Source organism: Marmota monax, unplaced genomic scaffold (assembly GCF_021218885.2).
Source record: "Marmota monax isolate L192 unplaced genomic scaffold, Marmota_monax_Labrador192_F-V1.1 WCK01_AAM20220418_F8-fsc00316, whole genome shotgun sequence".
Classification (NCBI taxonomy): domain Eukaryota; kingdom Metazoa; phylum Chordata; class Mammalia; order Rodentia; family Sciuridae; genus Marmota; species Marmota monax.
In genome coordinates, this window is record NW_026693064.1 from 1,094,948 (window position 1) to 1,120,516 (window position 25,569).

General features: G+C 41.1%; 1 pseudogene; it reads left to right on the forward strand.

The window, feature by feature from the left end:
- Positions 1-521: 521 nt before the first annotated feature.
- LOC124098933 (SAP domain-containing ribonucleoprotein-like) overlaps positions 522-25,569 on the forward strand; it is a 29,010-nt pseudogene continuing 3,962 nt past the window's right edge.

The window sequence follows — 25,569 nt, forward strand, 5'->3', positions numbered from 1 at the left end:
CACTGAGATGCTTAGTGCCTCGCCATTGCTGAGGCTGGCTTTGAACTTGCCATCCTCCTGCCTCAGCCTCCTGAGGAGCTGGGGGATTACAGCCATGTGCCACCACCCCCAGCTGGAGTGTAATTTTTGATCCAAAGGAAAATAAGGTGTCCTGAGAAAGGTCCAGGAATGCTGGAGATGGGTCCGGCCCCTCCTGGGAACGCTGCCACTTCCCTGCCGGAGCTGTGGTGGGCCTTGCAAGTCTATCATGTCCTTTGCTGTGGTTGAATGCAATTTGTCCCCAAAGGTTCATGAGCTGAAGCTTGGTCCCCAGTGTGGTGGTTTGGGAACATGGTGGCACTTTCAAGAAGTGGGCTTGTCTAAGGCCATTAGGTCATTGGAGGTACTGTCCTGGGAAGGGATTAATGTAGTTTTTCCCAGAACCCCAGAGAGCTCCTGTGAGGGTGAGTTGACATAAAGAGCAGACCCAGCTCCTGAGTCTCCCCACATCCCCTTCTGACCACATGATCTCTCTGTCACACATGAACGTCCACCAGGATGCCATCTACCTTGTTGTGACACAGCCAAGGGTCATCAGAGATGGGACAGGTATGGCCACACGATCCTGGACTTTCTACCTTCAGCACTGTGAGATGAACTAGCCTCTTTTCCTTACAAAGGAACCAGCCTCGGGTATTCATTATAGCAACAGAAAATGAACAAACGGCCATATTTCTCAAGACCCTCCAATGAGCATTCCCAGCAGCCACCATGATCCCAACTTGGCACCCATGATGAGTCCAATCCTTCTCCAAATACCCAGGAAATAAACACTCTCAGAAACTCCACCAGCCCAGAAAGCGACCTGGATCCCTCCCAGAGGTCATTCTGACCTCTCACACACAGGTCTGCCAGATACCCGTCCCCTGCTCTTCTCTGACTCATGGTGGCACAGGGCCTGTCCCCCTGAGTACCGAAGAGAATTTGTCTCCTTAGCTACTTGCCCCAGTGGCCCGTGGCCATCGTGTGGCTCAGGTAGTGGAATCAGAGCCCAGACATCTCCTCTGTTTTCCTGTGTTCTTTCTGAGATGCCCACAGACTGCATGTCACAGTCTCGATGTGACAGGTTCCGTCCACTGGCTCCGGCTGGTCTGCTCATGGTGTCCTGAAGCAGAACCGAGGTAGCGCTACGTGCCCTCACCTCCGGGGGCTTAAGCTCTGTAGTCCTCCTGGGACACGCTGCACAGAGGCTTAAAACCTAGATGTGCCTCCTCTAGGTCCTGGATGCCGGGAGTCCAAGACGGTTGTCATCCGCTGGAAACCAGAGACCAACAGGGCCCCTCCCTGTGAGAGCTCTGGGGCAGAGCCGTTAGGCCCCTTCCTGTTGGCCGATGGCACCCCTTGGCCTGGGGCCCCATCACTCCAACCTTCAGTGCTTCAAATCTCTTTCTGCTCCAAGGTCATGTCACTTCTCCTCTTCTGTCTCAAATCACCCTTGGTTTCTCTCATAAGGACGCATTAAGGGGGCCACCCGATGATCAAGTTAATCCCCCCAGCTCAAGCCACATCACGTCTTTCTCCAGGAAGGTGACATTCACTTTGCCACTGCTATGGATTGTGTCCTGTTATGGTCTGGGCGTTAAGTGCCCCTGTTATGCCAGATTCGTGGGACCCCAATAGACCTCCAGGAGCCAAATCCGATGCGATCACACAAGAGTCTTTATTGCAAGCTTGAGCCTGGACTCACAACCGTTCCCGGGGAGTCAGCCTGGGTCTTTTGTTCAGTGAGATTTTATAGGTTTGGGGGGGTTACTCTATGCGTCACAACATCACACAGTAAATCATTCCATACCGCGGGAAAATCAAACAACAATTCTTAACATTGATTAGCACATTCAATGGTGGGAACAAGTTGGATAGGGGTGATTGGCTAGTACAATATGAGGGTTCATTTGAACTGATTGGTTTAGGCCACGAGGGATATACGTGCTGAACTACATGGTTTCCCAACACGTTATCAACCACCATAAACTACTGGGAGGGTCATCTGGCATCCCAGGTATTTTCCCTGTCTCATGCTGATTGGAGGTTGCTAGGGGGTTGCTATGGGTCCTCACCTAGACTGACTGAGTCAGGGACACCTGGTGCCTCAGACCTCTCCTGTTATTACAGACAAACAACTCAGCAGGGTGGGTATGTGCTTAGGAGTGCTCTGTGGGTTTTTCCAAGGACAAGGGTCACGCCCCCTTCCTTAGGACAGGCCTTGAGGTAGAAGCTGCTGTTATTTATTTATTTTAAAAATGGAGTCACATTAGTCACCCCCCAAGGCCATATGTTGGAGACTTGATCCCAGCCTGTGGCACTGTGGGAGACGTGCACTTAAGGAGTTGCGCCCTAGTAGGAGAAGGTGAGGTCACTGCAGGTGCCTTTGAAGGATATGCTGGGGGCCTAAACCCTCCTCTCTCTGCTTCCTGGCCCCTTGAGGTGTGCAGCCTCCCTGTGGGTGCTTCCCCCTGTTGCCACAGGCCCAAGGCAAAAGGACCAAGCAACCAGGCCTGAAACCGTACCCCAAACGACGAAATCTTTCCTCCTTATACCTTGATTTTCCTCAGGCATTTTGCCACAGTGACTGAAAGCTGACTCACACATCCCCCCAGAAAACTGTGTAGGAAACTGAATCCCCAGCGCAGCCATGAAGGGACGCGGGGCCTCGTGGGGCACTCAGAGGTGAGGGGTCAGAGCCAGTGACAACAGGGTGAGGCTGCGCATTGAGAGCTCTCGTTCTGTGTTCTCACTCTTCCTCCTCCACCATGGGAGGACACACCAGGAGGGCACTCGCCAAAAGCCACCCCTCAACCTTGGACTTGCAGGCTCCAAACAATGAGAAAGGAAGCCCTGTTCCTCACAAATCCCCCAGGGTCAGGTGTTCTGTGGCAGCACACAAACTGGACTAGGGCACACAATAACACAATAGCCAGTTTCTAGGGGTCCAGACTTGGGTGATCTTTTCTCTGGGGAGGGACATTTTTCAGCGGATCCCCTGGGCCTTTCCTCCATACTCCGTCCTGGCCATGTCCATCATGGTCAAGGAGCTCGTGTGTAGCCATTGAATCCGTGGGCTGCTGGGGTCCATGTGAGCTCACACCTCTGGCTGGGGTGGGGGTGGGAGGGGGTGGTCCCTCACGAGGTGTCAAGGCTGGTAGTCGATGAGAACGAAATCCAGGCAGTGCCCCGCATGTCCAGCGGACGGGATGGGAGGAACGCTGTGCTCCAACCTCAGCACTCGAGGTCTAGAGAGAAAGAAGGCCGCTTTCCAGCTTCCTGTGCATGTGTGCAAGACCCTAGTGCAGCGGCCAGGAGCACAGGCACAGGTTTCCCACAGGACGGAGACGTTCTTCTGTTAACCATTAAGTGCCCGTGCCCTGCAGCCGATGAAAATCACTTGTCCATCCAAGGACCCTGTCCTCCATTCCCTCCTTCTCCCTGGAACCTATGCCTTCTTCAGACCTTCCTTTTAAGGTCTTGGGCTTTGGGGCAAGCTACTCCACAAGCAGGGAGGTCTTGGCCATCAAGGTGGGTCCCATCAGCCAAAGTGAGCGCGAAGTTGACCTACTGAAATCAGCAGAGTGAAGATGGGGAAAGGTGAGGGATTGCTAGAGCCTCATCATGTCCAGAGTTTTCACCACGTGAGATGGCAAATTCCTTGATTGCTCAAGGCCATTTATGTTGGAGCCCAAAGTATTGTCAGTCCCCTCTGACCAAGAACGTGATGTGGACAACGTTTGTTTTTGCATTGGGATCCATTTTTATGTAACCAATTGGATCAAAGTGAACTCACCAAGTTCCCCTCGGAAGTGACAGCTGTTTCAGTGGGAAAAAAAATAGTTTTATAAGTGATTGAGTCATAGCAGAGAATGTGAAGCATTAAGCATGAGCAGGGTTTTGTTTTGTTTTTTTAAGAAGAGGATATTATTTGTTCCTTGGGAGGAAGCAGAGGGGGAAATAAGATGGAAGAGACAGGGAAGGGATCCTGGTGATGGCAGAAAACTAGGGTACGGGGGTCAAAATGGACCCCTCCCAGTCCCCACACCCTCCCCACTCTAGTGCAGTTTTTAAAAATCATAAAACTGGACCACTGGTCAAATCCAATGTCGGAGTTTATTTGGGGAGTCGTGGGGGAAAATAAATTTCACTCTTGGAAGCAAAGGTATGAAGACAGAATGAACCATAACAAGCTTTGCCTTCTGAAGATGTCCGAGTGACTTCCCCCAAATCGGAAGAGACCCTTGGTTCTCACTGGACTTTGGCTTGGGGACCTGGGCGGCAGGGAGCTCTCCATTACACCTGGGCTACATGGCTCCTGATATCACTGTATGTACATTAGCATTAATGTTGTTTCTCTGTCACAGATTGCACTGGGCCATCTTGTCCAGTCTCTCCCAGGATTTGGACCCTCATCTGTCAGGAATGTTCACTCTGAGCACTGCCACTACCTGGGACCCTGCCCCACTCTTGCCCAATGCAAGCCATGCTCATCTGACCCTTTTGGAAAACCATCCAACGCTCACATGCATCCAATACAACTCCCCTCCTCCATTTTGCTGGCTGCTCTGCCTTTTGTGTATCTGCGAAGGTAGTTCCCAGGCTTTTCAGCACGCAGAGGGGTTGAACACAGCCTTTCCTGAGGAAATGCCTGCCTAGCCGAATTTCCCAACATGGGCACTCCGAGCTGCCATTTGCATAAGTGAGTAGTCATTTGTACAGATGAAATGAGCAGTTACATATGTGCAGATAGGTCCTAATAGGTACCGTATGTTTCAATTACCCATTTTCCCAGCCCCCCGGACTGATTGGTTATTAACGCAGCAGATGGAGGAGTTTAGCACCAGCAATTTCCCCAAATGCCACCCTCCCCTCCTCTTCCCAGACCCACATGCTGCTCCTGGCACCCTCCCCGTCTTTGTCGTTGCAGAACAAATGCCACTGAGCGGTACCCTCCACGCACCCTTAGTTCCGCTGATGGCCCAATTGCATTTCCTTAACGAGGGGGCCACACGGGAAGCACCCCCCCCCCAGGCCCTCACTGTCAAAGACGCTCAAGTAGCAAAAGCCGGGTTTCTAAATTGCCTCCTCCGTAAAAGCCAGCTTGTTAGGAGCTTTGTCAGCTGGAAATCTTTGAAGTATTGGGCGTTCAGAGAGAATCCATGTCTGCCAGGAGGGCCCAGAGTTCTGATGAGGTCCTGGGTTCCTTGTGAGCCGCCATGGGAGTGTGATGACGCTCAGCACACCCCCCCCGCCCCAGGGACCCTCGGAGAGACTCGCCTCCTCAGAGTGGAAGCAGCACCCGACGGCCGGCCAGGTGTCACGCTGTCTCCTTGGAAGCCCTGCAGCCCACGGAGGTCCCTGCAGTGGTGGGAGCCTGCTGGGGGCCTGCTCTTCCCAGCTCTGCCATGAGGCCCGTTCCTTTTGGACCTGGAGGGTTTTATTATTCATCGAGCTTGTTCATAGGAATAAAAGATTCATGGTCCAAGTGCATTGGACAACCAAACTGGTTATTGGCTTCTGGCCTGGCCTTCCGAAATCTTCCAGGTCCTTGAAGAGATGGGGTGAGGGAGGCCGTGGAACGGAGCCCGCTACAAAGTTTCCTGGAACTTCCCTGTTGACCGAGTGCTCCCTGAAATGTCCTGCCGTGGTGTCCCTCCCTCCAGCACATCTGTCACAGGCGGTCACCAGCATGGACTTTTCCAGATTCTGGGCCCGCGCAGGGGGTGTCCCAGCCACAGCTCCTTTTAGGACCCTCAGGTGTCTCGCACTCCATGTGTCCAGAACTCAGGGGACAACCTCCTCCCTGTCACCCTGCCCCTCTCCATAGGCACCCCACCTCCATCACGTCCCCCCCACTCACCCTGGATGCCTTTGCTGAACTCTTACAGGTCTCCTGTTCCCCGGCGTCATCTACTCCAAAACCCACCTGAGTGGACACCGCCAAGTCCTCTGGTGTTCTGCTGCTCTTCCTCCTTCTCCACCCCTGACTCCATCTCGCACGCAGCTGAGTCAGCTCTTCGCCAGGCAGGCCAGACCACATCATTCCTCCACCTGTCACCTTAATGTCTTCACACCTTATGATGGAGAGCACAGTCCTTAACACAGCCGGAGACTGATGGAGACACAGCCCCGTTGCTCCCCACATGACCCTGGCTCCCTGTGGTCCAGTCACGCTGGCTTCCCATTTCCCACCACTGGGCCTTTGCTCATGAGGTTCTCTCTTTCTAGGAAGCTTTTCCATTCCTTTGTTGTCCAGGTAGCTCTCACTCATCCGTCAGAGCTTAGTTCCAGCCCTGCTACCTCTGGGACTCTCCATGTCTGTGGCTTCCAGTGTCTCTGGATTCTGTTGCCACACCTCATGGCACCGTGACAGTCCCAATTTGCACATCATTTGATGGGCATCTAATCTGCTCTTGATGCTATACCCCCACAGCAGCCAGAACTACATCTGCCCTTGCTCCTGCCGGTATCCTCAGGGTCCTGCAAATGCCCAGCACATAGTTCAGGCTCTGTGACGTCTGTGGGAGGAAGGGATGCAGGAGGAAGATCTCTGCGCTGTGGCCTCTGTCCTCTGCACTGTCCTGCTGGCCGCCGAGTGCTAATGAAAAGCCTCTTGTTTGAAACTCAAATGATCGGAGTTTAAAACTGTTAAGCAGTTTTATTTTGCAGGCAGAATTTTTTAAATAAGTGGTGGAGAAAAACCGGAGGAATCACGGGTGAAGAGTTTGCGAATCCTGGGCCCCAACCCCGAGGCCTCCCGTTGACTGACATGTGCTATTTGCCTGGCATCGTTTCATCTAACTTCCCAGCAAGCTCAGCGGCAGGCATTTGCGTATTTTCTATAAATGAGGAAATAAACGGAGGCTGAGAGAAGCTGAGCAACACCCTCAAAGGCACACAGTGGCAAGGGTCGAGGTTGGGGCTGGCCCCTGTGTCTGTCAGACTCCAAAGCCAAGCTCTTTCTGCCCAGGCTGCTGATCGCTCCCCACAGCCACACAGTGGAGGAAACCCAAGTGGACAGAAATGACTCGTCCAGAGTCACGCAGCTGGAAAGGGACACAGGGAGGACATATAGAGCCCCAACTCCCAGACCACCACCACATTTTAGGCATATGCTACTATATCCAAATATCACAGAAGTGTGGAAACCACTGAGGGTCTGCAGGAGACTTTAAGCAGCCTGAGGACATGCCTTTAGGTACAAAGGTCTCCATTTGTGACAGTGAGAGGGCCCCTGAAACAGAGTGAGGAGAGGCCACTTGCTAACACTCTAGGGGCGTGGTGGCAAGCTGCCCCACATCACACAAGAAAACAGGGGCTGGATGAAGGGGGGCTGCCAAGGGGGGACCCGCTGGCTCTCTGTCCAGCCGCCACAGCTGCCCAAGGAAAAGGAGGGTCACCTAGCACTACAGGCTGAGCCTGTCCCCCAAGCTCAAGAGTGGGAACCTTAATTCCGCATGATGAGATGAGCTGGGGGTGGAGCTCATGGGCAGTGCTTGGGTCATGGGGATGGGGCCTTGTGACTGGATCCGTGCCTTTCTCATGGGGGTGAGTTCTTGCTCTTTCAGGACAGGAGCGTGCTGTCACAAGGCTGGCCCAGGCCTCGCCTCTGTCCAGCGCATCTGCCTGCCCTTCCACTCCTCCCTGTGAGTTGAAGCATCAGCTGCCCAATCTTGGACTTCCTGGCCTCCAGAACTGTGAGACAAAATTGATCTCTTTTCTTTATAAATTTCACAGTCTCAGCCGGGTGCAGTGGCGCACATCTGTGATCCCAGCGGCTGAGGAGGCTGAGGCAGAGGATCGCGAGTTCATGGCTGTCTGGCTCTTGATCCATGTGCCTGTAGAACATGTCACCAGAGGAAGATTCACCAAGGAAACCCCAGCTAAGAAAGGGTCTTGGGAAAGAGGCCAAAGTAAGACACCACTCCTGGTGTCTTAGCAGGAGTGACCATCCCATCCCAGGGACAGCCGGGCCTTCCTGTCCTCCATGTGAGGAGCCCAGAGCAAAACCCAGGCTCCTGGGTAGGATGTCCCTGTTCTTTCTAAAGCCTTAAAGAGCAGCTCACCTGCAGCCTCACCTGCAGTCTTAAAGAGCAGTACATCAGCATCAGCTGTGGGCAGTCAGGCTTCCGTGGACATGGCCCAGAGGCCTGCATAGTCAGGGAGGTCAGACTTCTGCATAGTCCCTGCAGCAGGTCAAGTTCTCCCTCCACCTGCGCTCAACTCCAGGGCCTGTAGAGAGCAGACCAGCCGGATGGGGTGGAAAGATGACAGGATTTCTCAGGAGGTAGCAGCCGGAGGTCAGACACCAGGACCTGGGGCAAGAGCAAGGTCAGGACTGTGTAGTCCAGTGGGATAAGCACCGCCATTCCTCCCCCGCCCCAGTCTCATCAAATGGGGTGCCTCTCCTGCTGCCAATCACTTCATATTTTCTTTTGACTCATATATTCTGGGGGAAAAAAAGGCTACTTTCTTATTTTAATCAGAAAGATGATTTTTTAAAAATTATGCAACCAGAAATTATTAAAAGATATTTTTAAAATTGACTAAGAATCCTACAGGTACCCAGCAAGGTGTAAGAGGAGCCCAGCTTCAGGAAAGGTGTCTGTGGGAGAGAGATCCCCCTGGGACCCAGACAAGAGGTCTGTATGTAGGCTGGCGCTTCTCCTACCCAGACCCCCCCCTCTCCTGCACCCCCACCCCACTCAGAATCTCCCTGCTGTTTCTGGGCCAGGTGGTCTCCTCGCCACCCTAAAATTCCTTACTGCCTGGTTAGCTGGTGTTTTTGTGAAGTGGGGTGGTGGCAGGAGCACCCCCTATCCAGCCATCAGGGGAGGTGGGTGAACCCACACCACGTGCAGCTCAGACATGTGCAGCTTTGCCCAGGACTCAGGAGCCCTGGAAGAAGCCAGTTGGATCCTTTTTCCCAGGTTGTTCTAATGGGACATGGCACCCCTACTTTGGAATTCCTAGATTTAGCTTGCTTTAGTAACTATTTTCCTTTTTAATGTATCCTGAGTTGGAGCTTTTCTAGGTGCAACAGAAAAAATCTTTCCTGGGTGCATTTAAGCAAAAAATGGGAATTTCTAGGCTCAAAAAACCGAATAATTGGACAACTTCAGGTAAGTCTTGATCCAGGGATAAAAATCCTGTGACCAGGATGGATTTTTATCTCCATTTATTTGCTGTCATTCTTCAGTGCTGCTTCCTCCTTTGCAGGCTGTCCCCTTGTTGTCACAGATGACTGACTTGAGCGCCCAGGGCTCTTTGTGTCTAGGCTTAAAGGCAACACAAAAAGGTAAACCTTACTAAGCCGGCATTCTCAACGAAATCCTGAAATCTGTTCTGGTTGGAAATCCTAGGGTACGTGTCCGTCCTCGAATCTATCAATCACTATCACTGAGTAAATGGCATTTTGATTGCTTGGTCTTAGGGCCGTCAACTCTGCCAGAGTATGGAAGTGGAGCAGGAGGTGGTCGCATAGAAGAAAGTTGAGAGGGGATTTGGAGGAGGATGGACGGTGCTGGGGGCAGGAACACGTCCATTCAGCCTGCTGGGGTCGTGTGCAGCTGGCTGCCCACAGTAGGAGAGCAAAAGGACTTTACAGAGCTGTGTGGGGCGGGGAGTCCTCAGGTATTTGGGTGTCACTCTTCTCTGTGGCATCATGGTCTTTGGTGGGTGCATGACCAGTACCCAGGGTGGCAGCGGAGGGGGGGACACTGGAAGGAGTGGAAGGGAAGCCCAGCACAACCACTCACGTCTCCTGGCCACGCCAACTCCGAGGTGGGGAAGGCTGGGCGGGGTCATCTGTTCTCCAGGCAGCTGGAAGTGGGGACTCTGTTTACCAGAATCCTTGGGACACGTTCCCTCTGGCTCAAGCTTAGCACCTGTAGCACCTCTCAGGTATGTTCCTTTTGCCTTCCATTGACAGCAGCCGTGACCTTGAATGCCACCTGTGCCCTTCATCATATTTGATGCTTACAGACCCTGAGTGGGCCACTAACTGCCCCATGCTGTGCAGGCATGAAAATCAAGTTCAAAGAGGTCAACAGACTCATGCCCCATCCAACAGCAGGCAGGGACCTCCCCTGAGACTCGTGCTCCAGTTTTGATGTCCTTTTTCACCAATTCCACGTCCTCACTGTGGCTGCCCCACTGAGGAGTGGGGGACTTAGGACTGTGCCCCAGCACTGAGACTTGAACAGGGACTCCGTGCGACTCGGCTAATGACTGCCTGGACCGTGACAGGCTTGGGGTGAAGGGAGTAGGAAAGTAGATGGTGGTGATGGTTCCCTGAACACAGCCAGATGCACACACACTGATAGGCTCTCGAGAGCACTTGGTTCCTAATCAGAAATTGTGCATCAGAATAGACGTGCCTGGGGCTGGTGGGGGGGAGCTCGGTGGTAGAGCCCTTGCCCAGCAGACACCAGCCCCTGGGTTCATCCCCAGCACCGCAGAAAAGAGAAAGAAAGGAAGAAAGAGAAGAAGGAAGAAAGGGGGAAGGAAGGAAGGAGGGAAGAGGGGGTGGGGGAAGGAAGGGAGGGGATCCGTCTGCTCCTAGACATGCTCTCCTAGAGCAGTCACCCGGCAGCTGGCACCTCTGAGCTCCTGGCTTTGCCCTGTTGACTTCCCACACAGCCCGCCCTCCCCACTCCACCTGCGGTGCTCGCTAGGCTTGCTGGGGGCTCCCTGGAACCTGCCCTCCCTGTGTTTATTTGCCCACATCGGTGTTTTTAAATACGTATGTTATTTTGAATGTCCTTTGACCGTGTCTGTGCGGTTAACTGTCTCCCATGGCTGGCCCAGGGGCTGCGGGTCCGCGTGGCTGACCCCTGAGGTCCCTGCTTTCACCAGATCTCGATTCCATTTAAAGGGGTCACAGTGTGTCCATGAAGCTCTTTTCTGTGGAGAGTAGACACTGAAACAAACAATCTCATGTGTCCCCCACCACTGGCTATGCACTATGAGGATCACTTTCCTGTGTGAAATTTTGAACATCAGATTGGCTTTTAGGCCTTAGAAGCAACAAGAAATTCAGCCTCCAAAATGACCCACCTGCCTCTGCATCACAAATTAAAAGAAAAAAAAAAATTAGGACAGCCTAGTTAAAAGGATTTCCAGAAATTTTCCAACATGAAAACATAGTAGATGACAAATAGAAAAGTCTAGAAATATTTCCCTAATAATATTCTCCCAAGTCCTTGATACATGCATTTAACAAATATTTTCTGGGATTCTTTATCCAGCCCCTTTCTAATCCCCTCACCTTGCCCTACTTTGTGGCTGGTAGAGATATCTCTTCCCACCTAGATAGCATCATTGACTTCCTCTTGTTCCTCCAGTTGAATGAATTTCACCTTTCCTTTATTTATTCCTACCTACCTTTCTATATATTTCCCTTGGCAAAATACCATGTTCTTTACTTACTAAGTAAGCTACTGTTAGACCCTGTAGAGCATTAGAACTTCATCATCCCATGTACTTGATTTTCTTTCTTCATATCCCAACTGTATCACACATTGTATCACCAGCTTTATATAACTCTTTGAAAAAGAGTGCATCATATTCTTCCTGTATCATCAGAGGCTAGCATTATTCCCAGAATGCATGTAAAAATTAATAGTGTTTTAATGAGTATGTAGAAAGTACATATGAGTGAATGAGTCATAATTTCTGAGCATTTACTCTGTAAAAAGCAATGGGCTGAGAGCCGAAGGTAAAGGAGATGGAAATGGATAATTTACTCAGTGAATTTTCAGTGATTAGCTGTAATTGTTGTAAACATTCAACCCAGAATTTGAATTTTTTTTAATGTTGCAGTGTTTTATTATTGTAATGTTTTGACGAATATATTACAAAGTAGTTTACTGAGAATTTAGAATATGTGTCGAACACTTTGGATTTAATTATTTATTTGTTTTTTCACTTTTCATGTAAAATCGGGAGCTATAACTAGTGACAGTTTCTTATATATATTTTTGGTTAGAAGAAAAATGTTTCTAAAATGAAAGATTATATTTGTATATATCTTATTTCAGGTGAAGTCGTTATTTCTTATTTTTTTTTCATTGGCTTTGAAAACCTCTGAGGAAATTCATGAATAAGCTGATAAAAATAATGATTTGATTAATAAACTCATGCAGGAGAAATTTGCATAGAAATCACAAAGCTGTTTCCTACACCTGTGTATTTTCAATTTTCTACTTAGCTATTGGCTACAAACAAAATTAAAAGGCTGTCTGTCACATATGCAGGATCTTTCTTCCTGCCTGGTAATAATCTAGAGAGATGATGACATTTGACTTAAAAGGAGAGAGTCCTAATAAGAACATCATGCAATTTTTTTTTTTCTGAAGAACTTGGTGTTATATCCATCTGGTGCCCTCCACAACACTGTGCTCTTTTAAACCAGGGTTTGAAAATGAATCATACTAATCAGAATGAAGACAGTATTAATTAAATTTTAATGTCAGGAAGAAAACTTTATGAATAATTTTTGAACATTTATCCTGTAATAGCCTAAACAAAACAGAAATAATTATGTGAGGTTTGCTTTATACATTGAACTGTGCCTTTCATTCAAAACTAAGAAAAACAGCAATGAAATACTTTGTATTTTTCCTTTGTCAGTCTAGAAATGCATTGTTAATATGACAATAAATGTCTTGTGGATTTAACCTGTCATCTTCATAATACACTTTGCTTGTTCAAACTTTAATTATTTGAAGTTCACATTGTGGGTGCAATCTCAGAAATCATATAATGTGTCTCTCTGGTTTATAAGATAATATTTTTGCTAGTCTTTTCTGCATAGTGTTTGTATTCTATAGTAAAACCTAAAGTTTATCATTCATTTAACATATTTGAGGGCCACTTAATACATTGGGGAAACCTCATATAGGACACCTTTGACTTCAAGTATCAGAAAACTCCAATGAATTCTATATATTCATAATGAATTATAAATACATATGGATAAATATATACATATATATGTATATGAATTCACTAAGGATAAAATATACATATACCTTTATATAAAATATAGATATATAAAATTTATAATATATTTACATAAAATACATATAATATATATTATGTTTGCCTTTGGCAAATTCCCTCATTTCCAGAGTTATAAGTATGTCACAGGTAGATTCAAAAGTCTTCAAAAGAAGAGAGCAGTCCATTCCTTGTAGTGTCTTTTTTTTAATGTAATTTTTTATTTATATATGACAGCAGAATGCATTACAATTCTTATTACATATATAGAGCACAATTTTTCATATCTCTGGTTGTATACATAGTATATTCACACCAATTCATGTCTTAATACCTATACTTTGGATAGCAATGATTTTTTAAGCATTGAGACTTTCTTTATTGAGAAACCTTTTTCCACACTTTTCTTCTGATTTCTGTTTGGCTGGCATTGTGTCTAACCCTTATCCCTGAACTTTTCTACTGTCCCTAAACTATTTTACTGGAAATAGAGGGAGCTACAATGTTTAGTTATCATCCATGGTCCATGTTTTACCTTGGGAAGAGGTAAAACAAGGTCACCTTGCTCTGATTACAGTCTCAGCTATCAAGGAACTGTAGGGGTTTAACTGTTGATAGACAACACATAGTACCTCAGAAATTAATCTAAGTCCCAGCCATAGAGGATTTTATAGTGTAGAGTGGGAAACTAATAAGAAAATAAACAATTGTTAACAGGACTATGGTTTGTGCCACAAATACAAGTGTGTTTGGAATATTATTAGGATTCTGAAGAGAAGCACAAAGAAGGAGCATACAATTTTAGATTAAAGTTAGCAATCAGAGATATCACAGCTGAGGAGATGAGAGGACAAATATTATTGCAATATGATGATGATTCAATGCAGTGAATATGCCATGGTTTGCAATTTTCAGTGCAAGTTTGGATAAAATTGTGTAAAGTAGCTTAAAAATTTTTGTTGCTGTTTTAGTCATATTATACTTTTAATTTTCAAATGAAATGTAATAACTATATACTTTTCTTGGGATGTAAGATACAGTTACAAGCAAGATTTTTAAAAATCTGTTATCTTCATTATAGTTTTATATTTTGTTATTTAAGACCTAGTAAGTTTCATACACCAGAGTTATAGTGACAATGGTGACAGATGATCACATTATTACAGATAGATGACATGGGATTGTTGGTTTTCCCATATGCAATGTCAGATGGATTGTAGAAAATATTTTACTTTGAGATTTGCATTGATGTGCTAAATATAATTAAACATTGCACAAAAATTAACTTCATCAAGATAATTTTCAATTATATGTCACAATATCACAGATTTTTCAATATTTCTATTACATTAATAATCATAAAAGTAGAGAAAGAGTAGATAGGATAACATTTTGAATTTTTTCCTGATGGAAACATTTTTTTACGCTCGTTAACTCATTTTATATGGGCATTAAATCAAATGTACTATGATTTGAGACATGTTGTATAACAACCAAAGAAGTCACTTATTATTGTCTTATGAAATGCACATTCCCAATTCTAGATGAGACTGGCAAGTAGCATAGGAACTATAAGAGAAAAAATTTTAATAGTTTCAATTTTCTTTTTATGGAAAAGTTCTAATAGTAGAGATTGAGGACACAAATATTTTGACTTGGGCACATTTTAGATTTAGGCAAGTTCATTTAAAAAATTAGTCTCCCATGTGAACCTATGGTCTGTAAGAATTCTATGCATAATTTGAATTGATTTTAAATTCCTGCAAATTGTATAAAGTCATGCTAAAAATATTTATCAACTTTGGTCTTTCTTTGGAAGAACACATGGAATATATTGACTAAAATGTAATGAACAACAATAGCAACAACAACAAAAAACTTTCTACAAAGCCCTATATGTGGTAGAAGTTTTTATTGATTACTTGATTAGATATAACCCCAACGTAAAATGTACTTATATTTTATTTTATTGGTATTTCATTTTAATAATTGGGGCACAATAAGTAATTCTCAATAGCCTGTGAGAATAATGCTCTTGCCTCCTCTCTCCCAGTTCACCAGATGGGGCCTCCAGGCCTTGGAATGTGTCCCTCCAGGATACAGCAGGTTCTCTACTTTCATTTATTTCCCTTAGCCTTTTACATTTTCTCCCTCTCCTTTTAATTTTCATCATTCTTATTTTCTTTCCTTTATCTTTATTCCATTATTTTCCTAGCAAAGATGGTAATCTATTAAATTACTTTTTGATCCATTACCATCTTCATCTATTCCAAATTAAAATAAAAACTCTTAAAGCTTCTAGACATATAAGAAATTAAGTCCTCCAAGCTTCTGACATATTCTTGACTTGTTAGAAATTGATAATAGAGCTCTCATACATAGACACATTAGCAATGATTCCAACATTCATATAACTGGTCTCGATCTCTACCAAATTTTTTCTGGATCTATTAATGTATAGTAGAAATATTTCTCCTTCTCACTTGTTGATCAGGGAAGGATCAAGCAATGGGAATTTGGAAAAAAAAGTTTCTAAATAATTGGCTCCAAATGATGGAAATTTATGGATTCTGCTCAATTTTATTATAACTTTTATGTTTGTTCTTTTATATTAAATACTTATGTTTCTTTAAAGCATAATGTGAAAATTTTGTAGTGGACTTTGAAGTTTTTTCCTCTATCATTTCTTTACTTAAGTGAACTACAGGTAAACTTTTTGTAGTAATAGAGAGAGAGGAAGAGAATATCTAAATGTGCTTTTCTTTAGACTTTATCAGTATGGAAAAGAGGTGTCCCATATCTTCGAGAACCACAATAATATTTAATTGAAATTGATGCACTACAGCATTTCATTATTTCATCACTATTTAAAAACGATTTTGCTGGTGACCATCATTATCTGGAATCCTTTTATCTGTGATTTTTTTTCATCAAAATCTTCATATCCTTTTTGAATTTTGTGTGTAAGTGGGTGATTAGTAAATAGTTTTTGACTAAAAATATGTGGACCTTACTTATCAATTCAGTTATTAAATGAGACTTTATTGAGTGACTATTATTTAATACACATTTTTCTAGACAAAGAAAATACATCAGTGAACAAACAGACATTTCTAGGCTTGATGAAACTTATATCCCAGATTGGTGAACATACATAATTATACAATAAGCATATTACATAATTACATTACAATAGCATGTTATAGGTTAATAAATGCTTTGTGTAAAGAAGATGTATAGAACAAAGTAGGCGGAATCTAGAATGATAGGTTAAGAAGAAGGGGAGTACAGCTTGCAGATTTGAATAGGGCTGTATTGTTTAACCTCAGTAATAAACTGATATTTTCAAGCTAAATTGTGGAAAATCTAAGCCATGCAATCATGTGCCTTGAGAGCTTTGGAGTCACAGCAAAGCATATGTGGTCTCCCTAAAGAGGAAGCACCACTGAGAGCTAAAGGAAGAAGGAGCTCACAGTGAGGTCCAAATAATGAGAGAAAGCAAGATAATAGGGGACTTTTTAAAACATTATTTGAATAAAGGACTAATATGAAATGACTTACATTTTAGTTATTTCTCTGGTTGCTGTGTTGAGAACTAGGGAGACCAAGAGTATAAGATGGATATACAGTTAAATGGCTATTGCAGAAATCCAGATGAAAAAACAATAGTGCTGAGACCAGGTGGTAGGTAACACTGGAAGAGATTTTTAAAAAGTTAGTATTCTTGTAGAGTAAGAATTGCAAGGCTGTGAAAGAAAAAGATAGGCAATGCTATTGATATATGTAATTGAGGGTTAAGTATTCTCTTTGTGAACAAGACAGGAATTTCAGATGGGGTAAATGCCTAGCAAGATATATTATGTTGGATTTTTTTTTTGCACCAAAAATTGAACACTCAAGGGCACTTAACCACTGAGCCACATCCCCAGCCCTTTTTTATATTTTGAGACAAGTTCTCACTAACTTGCTTAGGGCCCCGCTAAGTTGCTAAGACTGGCTTTGAACTTGTTATCCTCATGCCTCAGTCTCCCAAGTCCCTGGGATTATAGGCATGTGCCACTGTGCCAGGCTTATGTGGGATTTTAATACAATAAATTATAGAGGTAAAGTTTGCAGTCACAGTAATAATGGTTAGTGTTTACTGAATGCTTACTAAGGTCCAGATTTTGTAGAAAATGTTATTTTATGCATTATATCTTTCAGTCACTTAAACTATTTGAGGGTTTTAGGTTTTTCCTAACTCAAGAAATGGTGATTTCAAATGCAAACAACCAAAACAGAAAAACACAAAATCACTGAAATTCTGGTAAATGAATTGAAGAAAGTCCAGTTCTTTACTCAACTCAAATTTTTACTAATCTGTGGAAGTTTTTCAAAATGTTCAGGAACACAAACTCTACTTCCAAACTTATTACATCACTGTATTTTACCACTTGCTTGCCATGAAAGTTTAAGTGAGTTATTCCTCCTCTGTTCTTCTAAGCTCTTTTGCATTCTTAAGATATGAGTGATAGCAGCAAATTTGTTGGGGAATTTTTTTTCATAATGGTTAGGTAGATAACAGATAATAAGAGGAATATTTCATCTATTATACTTTCTATTTTTATACCTAGAATACATATAATATTACTGATATGTGTTTATATTTTTTATATATTCTAAAACTACGTATATACTTAGTGATACACATGTGTGTATACATGTGTGTAGATAACTCTGTAGGTTACCAAAAGTTTTCATAGGATACAGATTCTATTCTACTCTATTCATATCTAAGGACAAAAGTTCTAAAAATCTGTATTTTTAATAAAATGTTATTAACTTAGAGAAATTGATTTATAGTACTTAGCACTAATATCAGTACATACAGTAGATAATCAATTTTAATTTGTTTATTCTGAGTAACCTCATTGCATCTTGATTTGCACTGTTAAAATCAATGAAATGTTTTATGAAACATATAATAAAGTTAATTTCTCAGTTTTTTATTACTACTTCTGCTAAAGAATAGGTGGAGAAAACCTTTGTATTCTCTATAAGTAAGTTAATAATTAAGCAAGGTCTCAAGGGCACAGTTACAAAAAGAAACAGTTGAGTACCCTTAACAGAATAATTAGCATATGGACTATATGCTGATTGCAAGTAATATTTTATATATTCAATAAAATTTCCAATTCCTGTGTTTATCAATACAAGTCATTTATGATAATATGTGTGCCAGAGAGAAAATATTCTTGGTTTTAATATATATAGTCTGAAATTTATATTTTTTGGTAAGTGCAATGATTGGCAAGATTCAGCTTTTTAATGGGGTCAGGCTTTAATTTGGGGGGTGGTGTCTGTCTGCTGGTAACACAAAAGATTAATAAGGATGTAGGTGGAAAGAGGGATCAGATATAAGAGGCACATTAAAATACTTGAACACATGGAATGTTTTACAAAAATGTATGTTAGAGTTAAGGAGAAACAGCAGTCTTGATCACATCCTGTTTTCTGCCTAAGGACTTGACGCTGGTGAGATGATTTTCTGGCATGAGTATCAGAGCAGAGAGTTCTGGTTTTGTGGGTAAAGAATTATATCATTTACTTGAATTTATTTGAATTGTTTCTCCTATGTCTTATTAAATGAGTTAAAATAACACCTAGGAAAAAGACTGCTCATTATTTTGCCACCCATTTCCTGTTGTAAGATGACTTCAATATTTAATTCTTCATTCAATATTCTATTAGGATATTATAATATCAGCACATTTTATTAGGTGCACATTATAAGCTTAAGGAAAGAAGAGGAAAAAATACTATATGACAGAACTGGTATCAAATTTCCTCTCAATTTTCCCTAGGAGTAAACAGATGATTCCAGCAAAAAGTCTTAGCACAGAAATATAAATGGAATTAACTGCTATTTTTGCCATATTTTCTGCAACATCAAAAGTCCCCAAGTTCACTCAGAGGTTTATAGCACCAACAGATGGGAAATCTTCAAAAAAATAAATGAATTAAGTCATGTTGCATTAATAATAAAAATAAAAACCTCCATGCAGTGTTATCAGTTTTTTAAAGTATGTAAAAGGGATCAAATATATTTTATTTTGCTAACGATGGTGATTTTCATCATCACCTTATTAAAACATTGCTTGATCCCTAGGCTAGTCTAATATCTATAATGAGCATTTTGTTTCCATTATTCTCACTGGTCTGTTGAATAAATCCCTTCTACTTGTGCCAAATGTCTCCTTCTGGGAAATCTGTCTTGACTTCTAGGTCATCTTTACAAAATTATAATGTTACTGTGTTCTATTTCATACAACTCTGTAATGAAAACAAGGCATCATGACATAAAATAGCCAATATTATGCTTTGTAAAATATATCACATACTCAATGAAGAGGCATAACATCTCTTATACCTAAATATATGGTCCTTTTTTTCTTTTGTTTTTGGCATTCAACCCAGGCGTACTTTGCCACTGAGCTACATCCCAGTCCTTTCGAATTTTTACTTTGAGGCAGGCTCTTGTTAAGTGGCCCAGGTTGACCTTGAACTTGCAATCCTCTTGCTTCAGCCTCCTGAGTCACTGGGATTACAGGAGTGGACACGTTCATTCTTTAAATCTTTCCCTGTTGACCTTACTGTGTCTTCATCACAGAAGGGTAAAAGGTTCAACCAAAAATATTCTTGGTACCAGGTGCACTAATAGTTTGGCAGTGCTGCTACCCAGTGGGCTGCAGTGCCTGAAGCCAGGACTTCTGGGAGCCTCCTCCAACATACCTCCACACATTGCACCAGCAGTCTTGATCACACACACATTTTATCCTTACTGCAGGATCTCAGGCCTGAGTATCAGTGGTTTACATACCTTCTCCTGTCCTTCTGTGAAAAACTTCAGTGCAGCAATTATTTTCACATTTCTATATGCTTAATGTCTCTGAAAATAAAGTGTTTTTTGTCTCTGAGAATCAATTGGGAAACATTGGTTTTCTGAATTTTTTTTCTTGGATGAATTAACAAATAAGTGAATGAATAGAACATTGAGAAAACAGAGAAATCCTTATCACCCAAGAGAGGGGATCAGCAGTCTGCAGCACATGCTTAGCACATCTTTCTTGTTTCCAGTTGTGGATGAGATCTAGCAATACCAATATATTGGAAATGTCTTGAGAAAGAGAGTTTACTATGCTAAACATGTCTTTGTACTTGGCACTAAATGTGTTCGTTTTATGTAATTAAAGTTATTTTTTACACAGTTCAGTATTGAGGGTAATGAATGAGAGAATGCATAGGCTTCATGTGATTTTGGTAGTTCTGATAAGGCTTTGACTGTAAAACATAAAGAAAGTTCAGATGTAAATAGTTCCTTTTTGTTAAACAAAAGAAAGCCAGAACAAAGAATTATCTCCTTCGGATTCAGAGGACTAGTAATTATCTGTGGATGTCAAGAAATCCCAATTGTACTTTTCCTTTCTGAGCTTTCTGTGGCAGTGCAGCTGGGGTTGAATATTAGGGCTGATCTGCTTAAAGGTCATCAGATGAGGAAGTGTGGAGTTGGTAAATTTCTAAAAGAATTTTCTCAATGCCCTACAGTTTTTGATTTTTAAAATAGATATCTAAGAATAATGGTAATAATTGTAAGTTGTTTAAAATCCAAATCCTGCTTTTTGTCTCCTGGCTATTGGCAAACAGATATGGCATGCCAATAGGAAAAGACAGCTGATATCATCTTCACTTAACATTTTGAGACATATATTCTGGTATTTCTTAGTTTAATTCATTTAATGCTCATCATTTAATATATTTTGATTTTTAATAGTATAGATAGGATATAAAACAAAAGACACTTCCTGTGGATTTTATTCATTTCGGATTTAGGTTAATATAGACAGGTCATATCTATTGACCATTCTGACAGATGAGCTCACTTTGGATGGGAGGAAAAAATCTTTGTCAAGTTCTCATATAAATGACCTCAGTCCTGGGCTGTGCATATTGAGGAGGTTCTTTGAAAATCTGGCAAATTACCTGGTCCTTTTGTCCACACAGGTAAAAATTTTGTTGCTTTAGTCTATAAGAGAGCAATGAAATGTGTTTTTCATATTTCATTTTGTACTCTAAACAGTTCTGCCCATTAAGTCAAGCTGCTGCTCAACCCATTATAGTTCCCCTTTGCCTCAGAACATCATTGAGATCTCATACCCAAGATTGTCAATGGCAACCATATGCTGAATGATCAATGCCCGGCCCTTCAAATTGTCTCCTTTCTTCATTTCTAAGACATCCACCTCTAGTATTTCCTCTATCATTTTCAATCTTCTTTCTTTCCCGAGCTTCCCCCATGGCCCTTTGCCAAGTGTATCTGTTCCTCCAAAATTCTATACTTGCCTCACTCACTTCACATGTTGTATACGTTACCAGGATAATCTCTTTAAGTTCCACGACTTCAAGTGCATTTAACCCTAGGACTCCAAAAGTGATATCCTCAGAAGAATATTCTTTTCCAAGTTCCAAATTTGCCTGTATCTGTATTATGTAACTGCATTTGTGATATGGCAGACAAAATAAACTCAATGTGCCCCAAACAGAATTCAGGCTCCTTCCCACAAACCTCTGCTGTACTTTTTCTTTAAACCTCTCATTCATACCACTCCATAGACACACATTTTTAAAATCCAGGATAATGTTACTTACGCAATTTCAATAATCTATTTATCTATAAAATGAGAATAACATTTATCTTGTAGAATTGTCATGCAGATATGTAATAGATTTAAGAAACATTGTTGTTTTAAAAGTCATTATTGCTACCTGTTTCATGTATCCATATAAAATTAAAACCTCAGACTTTTATTTATGTCAAAATGTGGATATAAAGGTAAAGTTCACTAATGTGCTTTTCTATAAATTTGTTTTTATAGTCATAAAGGAAACTTTTAAATACATATTATTCCTGAAGTTTCTTAATAATTTGGCAAATGAATGTTATTGATACAGGAAAAAACACAAAGATAATCTAAAGATCTAAAAGCAAAATTAAGTAAACTATAGAATATCTATTCAAAAGAACATTAGCACTGTGAACAATAATAAAATGACAAAATAATGATACAGAATTGCCTGTATTGTTGGTTATATTATGCACATCAATAAATTTCAAGATGCATAACATTGTGATGTATAGAAGCTGAGATAACTTTTTCAAATATTATTTATCATAATTTGAAATCATGAGTTAATTATAAGTTAGAAATCATATTGAACAGGTAAACAATATTTGCTGTTCTTATATAAAGCATTATAAGTAAACATGCTACCATAGTTTGAGATAGTAACCATAAGAATTTTATTTTCAAAATATTTTTTTGTGCGGGGTCTTGAAAGCATTTTGTATATTAAAAAATGAGACATAAATAGAAATAAAACATGAAACACAGGACATCAAATGATTTCCCTCTGTTTTCCAGATAGAATAAATTTTTCTTTCTTAAGTTATTAAGTTTTAATAAAATAAGAAATTATATTAAGGGGACACTAAAATCTGTTGATAAAAAATCATATCTATCCAAATCATACTAAATTCCCATATGGTTTCACTATTTTAGCAATAAATTAAAAGAGATGATTTGGAATCAAATATCAATTTGAATTGTGCTGGTTGTGTTTTCTCTTGGGAATTTATGTTGGCAGGTTCAAGAGGAGCATTTAGTCAGACTTACAGGGAAATGCTTTATCTGTCTGTCCAGCTAGATGGAAGGTTTTTCAGAATCTGGACAGCAGTAACCTACAGTTCAGACACTCAAGTGCCTAAGTTTTGACATTGTTTACTCTATTTGTTTCAAAAAAGGTTCTTGTAGTAATCACATATTTCTACTAAACATATGGTTGTGATTATGTTTGAAACTCACATTAATTATTTGAGAATCTTATTCCAAATCTATAAGCATTTTCAAAGTGAATAATTGACACTTTCATTTGGAGCTTATAGAGCAATGAATGCTTTGAATACCAGGTGTTTGGCACACCATTTAAGCATTCCCTCCACCTTCCCTAAGCCATTTCATTCTAACAGATGCTGCAGGAAGCTGTTCCTTCCCATTGCTGAAACCAGTGGGGCTCTGATAACCTATTTTGCAGATTCACCATTCATGATTAAATCCTTTGAATTCTAAAGTACTACGTTGTAAAACTTGCTCTAAGCTTGCTAGGATTTAGTAAAACAATCTTGGAATAAAAATTTTAAACATGTGAATTGACTTGAGATAAGGAGGGATTTAATATTGTTTTTTTTTTTATAACTGCAGAAAGCCAATGCTATTATGAACATGGACAGCTTCTGAAATGAGACTTTTTTTTAATGTTTTCATACAGATTCTGATCCTCTCTGCCTTTGTGGGCATCAGTAAATTTGTCATTTTCTCTAAGTCTTTGTCTTCTCATCTACAAAAAAATGAAGAAATATGTTTGTTCCTTAACATAATTTTGAAAATTAAAATGAACAGATATATGAAAGCACCTAGCATTGATCATGGCATTGTAAACGGTGATCACTTCTTGTTTTTTTTTTTTTTTTTGAGAGTCTGTAACATGGCCAACATGGAACTAGTAACAGGTGGTTCAAGCAGTTCTCCTTCTACTGGGTTTTGTGTATTTGTTTCCTTATTATTTTCTCCCCATTTCACCCCAAGTTTATGAGCTCCATGAGGGCAAGTGTTATATTTATTTTGTTCACATGTGGACATTTGACTAAAGTAATGAGTGAAATGTAACCTGATATAAATCTTAAAGTTGGATTGTAAATGGCCAAGTAATATGTAGTGGAGAGACTGACGATATTCTTCACAAAGGAGGAGCATGATGAAAGACAGGGAATGACAATCAGCATAGCACCTGAGCAAAGTGCCAACTGTTTGATATTGCTGGGATGTAAATGGTGAGGGAGGGAGGAGGAGATGTCAAGAGGGGTTTTCCATGCCAAGTAATGAACTTCATTTGTGAAGTCAAGTGGCTTTCAAATTCTGTTCAGTAGATTTAAATAGGCTATTCAGAGTATCTCAAAACTGCCAAGGAAGTGAAGGGAAAGACATATAACCCTCCCATATGAGATAACAACCAGAAGAATTATTTTCTATTCCTGTTACATATTTTGAGTAACATTTCCAAGGATTTTTAAATGTTTTATTTCTAGGAATTATTTTACCATTCTTAATACATAGAAAAATACTATTTTAATGCCAACTAGAGTATTTTATATTTTAGTGAAGAAGAATGGTATGGAGACTTGGTAAATAATGTTGGAAGATCTCTACAGGATAAATTCTCAGGCTCATAAGATAGGAAAATGAACCATGATACAACTGAGGCAAGAAAATACAACAAGCACAAATAAATCTTAGAATGAACATGCTCAAACATTTTAATTCTTAAGTGACCAAGAAAGACATATTGAATATCCAGTAGCCCATCTAATTAAAAGTTTGATAAATGAACCTGACACTTGGGGAAATTTCTGCACTGAAGTCATAAATTTATGTGTCTTTAGACTACAAAAGTGGATAAAATTAACTAGTGAAGTTTCATGAAGAACAATAGACCAAAGGTGTATCCTTGAGAATGACTGGCTCTTCAAAGACCAGCATAGGACCTTAGTGAGGAAGTAAACAACCAACATATGATACAAAGAAAATAGGAAAAATTGAGGAACTAGTTTAAATACGCAGTATATTTTGGAAGCTATGCACATGTTGATTTTAAGAAGGGATGAATGAAAGCATGAAATACATATTGGATTTATCAGGTAGTCAAAATGATATTTTATATATATGAAAAACAAAATTATTATTTAGTAAATACTTCCTAGTGCTATTCTTATTTAAGCTTGATTTATCATGTTGAGCTGAGAATACTTTGCTTTTTAATATTTTCTTCAGACTTACTTATGCATGTGTTTAGTCACACTGAAAACCATTCATATGAGGATTAGAGTTAATCTTTTCATTTTCCATTAGCGTTTAGGGGCAAGATTAAAGCACAAATTATATGGAACCATGTAGCTCTAAATGTGTGCCCTTTAACCACATGTTAAAATTTTGCTGTTAGTTTCCACACCAATTGCAAGAAAGTAGAATTAAAAAAATATGCTTTATAATTCAACACCAGCTCCTGAGCACAAAATTGATAGAATATTTCGCTTGAGAATATGCACATCTATGTGGATAGTAGATAAATGCATTTGAAAGTCCATAGTGGACTATAATGTTATAAATTCTAGAATATAGACACAAAAAATGGTGGATCAGTAACTTTCATGTTCTTAAAATACTGTTAATTGTGTAAGAAGTCCTGCACATTTGGGGATTATTTCAATTATGCTGAAACTTTGGGAAAAAGGAAAAAAAATACCTACAACTTTCTGAAGTGCTAGATACATACATTGTCTTCATTATTGTTCTAGCTTCATAGTCCTGTAATTATGCTAGTATTTATCAGATTGTACATTAAATATGTGCATTTATTATGTCAATTATACTTCAGTAATGCTGCTAAAAATGG